Below are 9380 nucleotides of genomic sequence, written 5' to 3' on the forward strand. Positions count from 1 at the left end.
GCCTCGCTGCCGGCGGAGATCACAGGGAGGACTTGGATGCCTTTTCTAGGCTAAAGGACGTATTAAGGGCCAGAATACCAGTCACTGAAGACCAACATGTTTGATCAGTGTGTAACTGGGTACTTCTCACCGTGACATAAGCTTGCGAGACGTGGACACTAACAATGTACTAAATGAAGAGGCTAAAAGTTGCATATAGAGCACAACACGTTCGGTATGTCTTTCTACGATGGAAGCGAAACGAGATGATGCTGATGCGGCGACGGGTCAGAGTTATAGAGATCGGATTGCTACTCTAAAATGGGCTTCGGCCGGGCCAGGGCACGCAAGTCGTGATTGGAGGTGGAATATGCGTGTATTGTTTTGGAAGCATAGCCCAGAAACCAGAAACAAGACCTGCCATAAAAGTTCGAAAAATTAGGAGAAAATTAATCTGTTACCTGTGATTGTCTTGAAGGCTTGATATTAGTGATATTGGCTCTACAATCTACATTAGCGGTAATAAGTAATATATTTCTGTGCGTAGGTGAATTAAGGTTTATTCGGTAGGTACCTATATCACGTTGTTTATTAGTAGTCGGATACTTATTCATAGATATGCCTTATTAATGCATTATATATATTTTATATTTTTCTTTTGGGGTGTGTTCTTCACCTTTTGTATGCAAGGATTATTTTAACTAAATATAAGTTTTCTCGAACACGGATCAGAGATCGCTTAACCTTTTAAACGCCAAATAGTGAAAAAGAATATGTCGTGCCCCGGACACCAGACAGACGTGAATCGCGATTATTTGAGCAAAATTAGGCGTTAAGAAGGCCCGCATGGGTCCCAAATGTAATTGGCAAAACTGATGGCCATGGTTAGCGTCCTTAGGAAGCATTTCCAACGACGGCAATATCCCACCATGGTGGTCAAAAGAATAATGTGATGAGATAGGAACTCAACAATGTCTAGTTTATTTATTTTGTATTATCTCGGTTGGTTGGCGCTGCATAACTAAAGAAATTTTATACATATAATCAAATATCTAAAACTGTACTTTACGTCCTATGAGTCCTATGACGTATTTTATTATATTCTGAAAGCTAATGGATTTCGGATACTATCATGTTCAGTTCTTTTCTTAATAAAATTGTAAGTACAATTGCAGAAATATCATATAACTATATATAATCATGTCTTTATTAGTGTTCTTTACATATCCCGCACCTTTTTTGGTCTTCTCTGTTTGGCCTAAAGGTTGACTGGTAGAGAATGCAATGTAGCATGAAGTCCGCCTTTTGTAACTGTATATTTTTACTGTGCAATAAAGTTTCAATAAATAAATAAATATACTAAAAACAGCATATTAGTAATCTACAACTTCGACCTGAAGCTTTTAGTACTGTATGCACAACGGTGAATTTCAACGAAGACAGAATTAAAATTAAGCCTCTATGTGTTTTTGTAAATTAAGTCTGTATCTTTTATACATCAAATTAAAGGTGATTAATGGCACTATTTTTCTGCATTTAAATATTTATTAAAATATGCAAGATATTTTGTAGAAACATGATTTTTGACAAAAAGTCTTAGAAAAAAAGATATTTTTTTTACATTTTTCGTTAATTACTAACTAATGGTTGAATTTATCGAAACAATGAATATGACAAGTATTTGAGTACATAAAAAGAGCTTTCGTTTGAAAAAAAGAAAATTGAAATCGGACCAATACTTCTGGCGTTATGGTCGATTTTTTAAAACTCAATATCCGCCATCTTGGATTGGCGGCCATTTTGTTTAGCTACCATTTTGAGATGGCAATCATGGTTTTTTAACATCCTTTTAAGCCTACCTAACTGCTGTAAAAAGGAAACTTAGTACCCCCAAATTATACCGACTTCTTCACTGGCCCATGGACTATTAAAATGACTATATTCAAGGTCTAATTACTTTATCCACTAGTGGATAAAATGCGTTTTTACCCGCTGGTATCGAAGGACAAAACACGTGTTTCCGAGCTAGTGAGGGGAAAAATACATTTGCACCCGGGTGTAACACAAAACTTTTCCCCTCACTGTAGCGAGGAAATTACTACGCAAAATATGCGTTTATCACTGCTTCCAGTAGTTCCACAGCTGGTAAATCATCTTTATTACTAGATTCACCTACTTTTATCCATTTTAAAGCAGTTAATTTGACTTTATTCAAGGTCAAATTACTTTACCCACTAGTGGATAAAATGCGTTTTTACCCGCTGGTATTAAAGGACAAAACACGTGTTTCCGAGCTAGTGAGGGGAAAATAACTATAATATTCTGTGAAACACAGGCTTAAGATTATTATGTATGTTGAAAATTGTAATGTTGTTGTTATGTATGATGAAATCGCTCTTTAGCGATAAGACCGCCTGTTGTTTACCTTTGTTCGTGTTGCTTCCTTGTTTTGTATTGTTGTATTTTATCAAGGTGTGCAATAAAGAGTATTTGTATTGTATTGCATTGTATGTTATTTAATATTATTATAAACATGTACAAATTCCTCAGGTAAACGTCGATAGCTCTCAGTGTGCATTTTGAGACCATCTTACAAGGACGTAGACATATAACCCGGGGCTTATTAGAGGGTCTCAAAGGTAGGGACCCTTACTACGTATGAAACTGTCTTATTATTATTTTCATTTTCTTTCTATGACTCGACCCCCCGCTTAGACTTTCTTTATCATTAACACTATCAACTCTACAGTCTTACTTATCCCCGAAATCATATGATTAATTGATGTAACATAATAAATAGAACGGAACATGAGATACCATAAAATCTGTGTTTTGTCCTTTGGACATATTAGGCATTAAATGATTCTTAAAATAACACATTCGCAAACATTTTGCTCATGAATATTACCCACTTTAATAGCTGACTTCATTCTTTATAAATATACTAAGACAAACTAATATTGGATGTTTGATCTCGCAGTAATGATTTCTAGTCAACAAGTGAGTTTTTTTATCACCCGGGCCGAGAAGGATGTAGGTAAAAGGTATCTAGAACATCCGTTTTTCCTTTAGTTGATATGTAGAAAATGTGTTCAATTCAGTTATAAAATGCCCTTCAAGTATCAATTAGGCATCACGTGCAGAATACTGTCATAACAAACAGTTTTACAGTTCATAGCTATTCCTCATAGATTGTTTTTCTGCGATTCTAGTTCTTGCGATTCTCTCTACTTACAGAACTCGGTAGAACAGAAGGAGAGAAGTTGTTCCTTTCTGACAAAGTATATGTATATGTCGGTGGGCCATCGTATGCGTCTGCGTCAACGAAGCCCCGCAATGCGGGGCTTTTATCTCTGGCCAGTTTCCCATTTAGGCATCCAAAGCCTCCTATCGAACGTTGTCTTTTCTATTTATTTGTTAAATATGACTACCATCAATTTTTTTGCACAAGAATTTTACAATTTAGTTTCGCTATCTAATCTACCAAAAGAAAGTAAAGTAAAGTAGTTGGTCGCTTGTGCACCAAATTAAGTCGAACTAAGCAAAACAGTATGAATAAACCTAACTAACCACAGTAAAATCCGTATAAATACCTCGATTACACTAGGTACGGTATAGGTGGGTAATGATTGCAGGAAAACTCATGATGAAACCTATGAATATAGCCGTGATAATTGCATGTGTTATGTCATATACTTACTGCAAACCTCGCGCTGCATGCTTAACGACATGAATGCCCAATCAAGCAGAAAGAGTACGAAAGAATCTAAGCTAACATAATAGTTATTTGTTTTACAATGAGGCAAGTTGTTGTTTAACCACTCGTGCTAATCTTGATACCCGAGCAAACGAAAGATTTCAATTATGAACCACGAGCGTAGCGAGTCGTCCCAGAACTTGAATCTTAAGCGTTGCATGAATTTCAAGGGGTTTTGCCCCCCAGTGAAACACAATTTTTTTTCACCACACCAACACAAGTAAAATACAAACTATAAAATCTCAAAACCAGTCAAATCCATCAATTTTATAAACATTTATGATTAAAAATCGTTATTTACACGTCAATTTTACCAGCCAGGGCAAGACATCAAGTTAAAAGCTCATTCACCGAAATTTCAGTCACTCGCGCAATTTAAATGAGGTCACCCTGGTTTGCCGAAAATACACGCCATTGATAAATTATACAAATGTCAATTAATTTTTATTTATGTCGACCGCAAGCACGTGCCCAACTTAACTAAATTTTTAAAATGTACAAGAGTTACGTCCTAATGTGTTTTATGTACATGTCGCAGTAAGATAGATAAAGCCGTTATATAGTTATAACCCTAGGAATATAATTATACGTCGTAACATAGTTAAACGAAAGCGATTAATTGCTATCTTACTAGGAATATAACTATAATACTAAACTAGTTTAGTCATATAGTTATATGACTGGATTCAGTTTAGTGAAATAATTGTAGGCAGGAGTGCAGCGGTGCGGCGGAGGTATAGTTATAACCCTAGGGATATAAGGGTGCGATTCAGAACCATCTTACTAGGAATATAATTATAATACGGTATTTAAAATTGCAAACGGGACTTAATCGCGTATTACTATGTATTAAGTCCCGTTTGCAATTTTAAATATGTGCAAAAATCGTGAAAGTTTAAATCAGTGTTTTAAAATACGTATAGCGGGCCGATTTGGAATAACAACACCGTCACTGACGTTAGAACAAAGTTTATTTTGTATCGAACATAGTACACAAGGTTTGGTTACTAAACAAACGAATCCAAGCTATATTAGTTAAAACGTAACAGTTAGGGCATGCTCCCGGTATTTCCCGGTTCTTGATTTCCCGGGAAATCCCGGTAATTTAATCGCGGTAAGCAAATTTAAACCCAACATTCAAAATGACAAGGTTGTAATTAGGTACGAGTTCAATTTGTTATGACTTATGATAAACATTAAGATTAAACTGACAAACAACGTCAAACTCGTAACGGAAAAAGTATCGTCCAAGTAACCAGCCAGTATTAATACCCCTAAATACTGAAAAAGGTAAGCAACCTCTAGCAATGCGATACACACGTCGCATTACGAATACAATAGAATGGGCACGTAAAAAATAACTAATAATACAAATTAAACAAAAAATATTACCCCCATCAAGATATAGCTCAATCGATTCTACTCTCGATTCTGAACAAACTGATTTCAGGTTTTTAGTGTTAACTGAAACACGGTGTATAACTATATTACTTAACTAGAGACGTATTATAATTATATCCCTAGACTAAGTTTAATCCAGTGATATACTTATATAACTAAACTAGTAACGTATTATAATTATATTCCTAGTAAGATGGTAAGGAATCGCTTTCGTTTAGCTATGTTACGGCATATAATTATATCCCTAGGGTTATAACTATACCTCCGCCGCACCGCCGCACTCCTGCCTACAATCATTCCACTAAACTGGATCCAGTCATATAACTATATGACTAAACTAGTTTAGTATTATAGTTATATTCCTAGTAAGATAGCAATTAATCGCTTTCGTTTAACTATGTTACGACGTATAATTATATTCCTAGGGTTATAACTATATAACGGCTTTATCTATCTTACTGCGACATACATATTAGGTTACAATCGTCATTAAATACATCGGAGCTTCCAAATCACTCTCAAATATCGGCTCTGATATCTGGCGGTTTAGCACAACTTGCGTTGTCGCGCGAGTACCTACATCATGCGCGACTTCAAGTTTGGACTCGCGGGCGAAAGCGCAAATTGTGCTAGACTTATTTAATGGCGACTGTACCTAACATAAAAAGTGGCAGTGCCTATAGGAGACGAATGAGTGCAAGTGGTGTATTATTGTAATAACAGGTTACGGATTTGATCTAGAACTGGTTGCGACGTTATTGGTTGAAAAAATGTCACTTTCATTTTAACACTGACAATTGACATAACATATCCATAAATATCTTGGTACACCACTGATGTAACACCAGTGTCCACTAGAAAACAATAGCTAGCAACTAAGTGATTCCGCTGCAGCGAATTTGAATGCCTAATATTAAATTTCATCTTCTAGTGCAAGTACATCCATAAATATTATAGTAGATACATGATGTACGTCATTTTACCAAATAATGAATTAATATCTGGGCAACCGAGCTTCGCTCGGTTCTGTTTCGTATCCTTGGCATGTGTCGCCATCTAGTTCAAAAATGAATAGTACCTACATCGAGCGAAAGAATTCTCAGCCTTAACAATACAACTACTCCACACGAGATGGCGCGCATTTCGCCACAAAAACTCTGTATTTTTCTATTCGTTTTAGCCTTGACCTGTGTCGCCACCTAGTGTTTGCAATAAATAGTACTTACATCAACCGAAAGAATTCTGTCTTAACAGTACAACTACTGCACACGAGATGGCGCGCGAAGAAAAACGCATGAAAACTCGAAAATTCGCGTTTTCCGGGACCTAAGAATAAGTTAGACCGATTTTTCACCCCCAAAAACCCCCACATAACAAATTTCTGCGAAATCGTTAGAGCGGTTTCCGAGATCGTCAGTGTAAATAAATATATATATAAATAAATAAATAAATAAATATACAAGAATTGCTCGTTTAAAAGTATAAGATTTTTTATTGTGGTGACGTTGCCGCAGAGCAGCAAACAGTATTGGCAGACTATATCTATATCTCTATCTCTGTGCAAACGACACACAAAGCAAAATATGTTAAGATTGTCTAACATGCAAGTCGTTTTAAGCAGTTGAGATATGTTCACTCAAAGTAACCGCGGTGCCAGTGGCGGGTCTATATTAATTCGCATAACTGAATAGTCCTAATATGAATTGGCATACCGTTTATTACGCATAACGTTTAATACGCATATCATTATTTCGCATAACAGATTACGTATAATGCTAATGCGCATAATGTAAATTGGTATAACGATGAATTAGTATAAGTATAATAAGCATAACTTTGTTTCGTAGAATTATTAAATGGCATACAAGAAAATTATATTTTCACCACACTAACTGGTAAAGGCTTACTTTGCTGTTCGAAAACAGATATCAAATTTGCATTTTAGCCACAAGAGTGCAAAGTATTTTTATACAAATTTTAACTTGATATCTTAAGCTAGTTGTTTAGTATACAACCTTTTATTTATATCGCTGTACTACCTCATTGGATTTAGTGAGGCTACAGGCCTGTTATTTTACCCCTGTGACCAAATATTTAAATTTCGAGTCCTCGATTTCGTCGCTCGAAAATCTGAACGATGAAATAATATTATTTAAAAACTATCCATTTTCAATTTCTTTAGTAAGGTACATCGGGGCAAATCTAGACTGGGAGGCAATTGTAACTAATCCATTTTTTCCATTATTACATGTTGCCACTGAACACGCCTACCATATATATAACCGGTGGACACTCTATTTAATACAGCCAGTTACATCTGCCCCCCACTCGAGATTTTCCCCGCTGTACCGTACTTGCCCCTATTTTTTTTTCATGCTTAGTAAGCGAGACAGTATAAAATTAAACACTCAAAATCGAGCGCTCGAAATTGGAAAATCAGCCCCTGATTGATCCAATCGCTTGCTCCATACAGTAAGTATGGCAATTCATTTTAGGATAATTAAAGTTATACGTAATAGTAGTATGCAAATTTCAATTATGCATATTCATTGTTATACGAAATAAGAATTATGCATTTTTAATATTATGCTTATTCAATGTTATGAACAATTATGTTATGCCAAATCTGTTATGCGAATTCAAATTATGCGAATTAATGATAGGCGAAATAGAGGGCACCCGCCAGGGGCCCCTTTTCCTTGTCAAGGCCAAATGAGCCTAGTTCATTTAAAACTGAACTTAGTCTCGGTCTCCGAAGGACACCAATGGTTTAGTAATCTAAGTCTAGGACTGTATTAAAAAACAAACATTCTGATACTGAAACAATTAAAAAAAAATTGCTTAAAATATCAATAAAGTTCAAACTTCGTAAAAATATTGGGTTGGTAAGAAAGTAATGAGCGAATCATAACCAATATTGTAATTTTTATTTAATTTATTATTTTAATCATTTATCAAAAATATAACGGCCTTTGTTATCTACTACTTGTATCCATCGTTCTGGTAAAGAATGAATAGCATCGGCGAAGAAGTTCTTAGGTTTAGATTCAAAAAACTCAGCTATTGTACTGTCGTAGATGGGCTTGATCATCGAACTTTTATACTACGTCGGTGGCAAACAAGTATACGGCCCGCCTGATGTAAAGCGGTCACCGTAACCTATGGACGCCTGCAACTCAAACAGTGTCACATGTGCGTTGCCACCCCATTAGAAACTTGTACATTCCCTTTTGCTGTGTTAAGTACACAGTAAAAAGGAGTGTACAAGTTCTAAGGAGGGTTCGAACTTTTTTTCATTCAAGGCATTGCTTAGCGATCTGAACAATGCGTAATCCGTAGGTGCCAAGTCTGGAGAGTACGGTAGATGAGGTATCACTTTCCAACCTAGCTCCAATAGCTTTAGCCGAGTCACTTTTGCAATGTGTGGGCGAGCATTGTCGTGTAAGAAAAAAACATTAGCATGCTGTGGACGATTCTGACAGATTTTTTGGTTTAAATTTTCAAGCTGATTACAGGATACTGATGCGGTAACAGTCATTCCACTTGGTAGGAGTTCCCAGTGAATAATACCATGAATATCCCACCAAACGGACAGCATAACTTTTTTCGGGTGAGGCTCTGTTTTTGGTGCCTCTATTCCTTTTTCGTTTGGAGCTAGCCACTGACGTTTGCGTGTGTGATTTATATATAAGACCCATTTTTCATCTCCAGTGATAAGATGGTCCAACCAGTTGAATGTGCGGCGAAAAGACAGAAGTTGTATGCAGATATCGGCACGGCGGTTTAGTTGATCACTATCAAGTTCGTGCGGTATCCAAACACTGTATTTGTAGTTTTTTCCCAACTCGTGTAAATGTGTTTCTATGGTGACATGAGAGTAGCCTAACTCGGTAGCAAGAGTACGACTCGTTAGCCTCGGATCTCCTTCAATTAAGATTTTTAATTTGGCTACATCAATCTTCACCGGTCGACCAGACTTAGGTTGATCTGATAATGAAAATTCGCCACTACGAAACCGCTGGAACCATCGTTTCGCCGTGGCCTCAGACACAACTTCAGGAGCAACACGCTGACATATATTACGCACTGCTTCGGCGGCTGAATGGCCAGACTGAAATTCATATAGTAAGCAATGCCTTACATGCACTTTTAATTCGTCCATTTTCTTCCTTATATTAGCTCGGCGACAGCTAGTGAATGACTGACGAGAAACTGTGCGACTCGCCCTTTATATACTTTCGAC

This window comes from Leguminivora glycinivorella, chromosome 1 (assembly GCF_023078275.1).
Source record: "Leguminivora glycinivorella isolate SPB_JAAS2020 chromosome 1, LegGlyc_1.1, whole genome shotgun sequence".
Taxonomy (NCBI): Eukaryota; Metazoa; Arthropoda; class Insecta; order Lepidoptera; family Tortricidae; genus Leguminivora; species Leguminivora glycinivorella.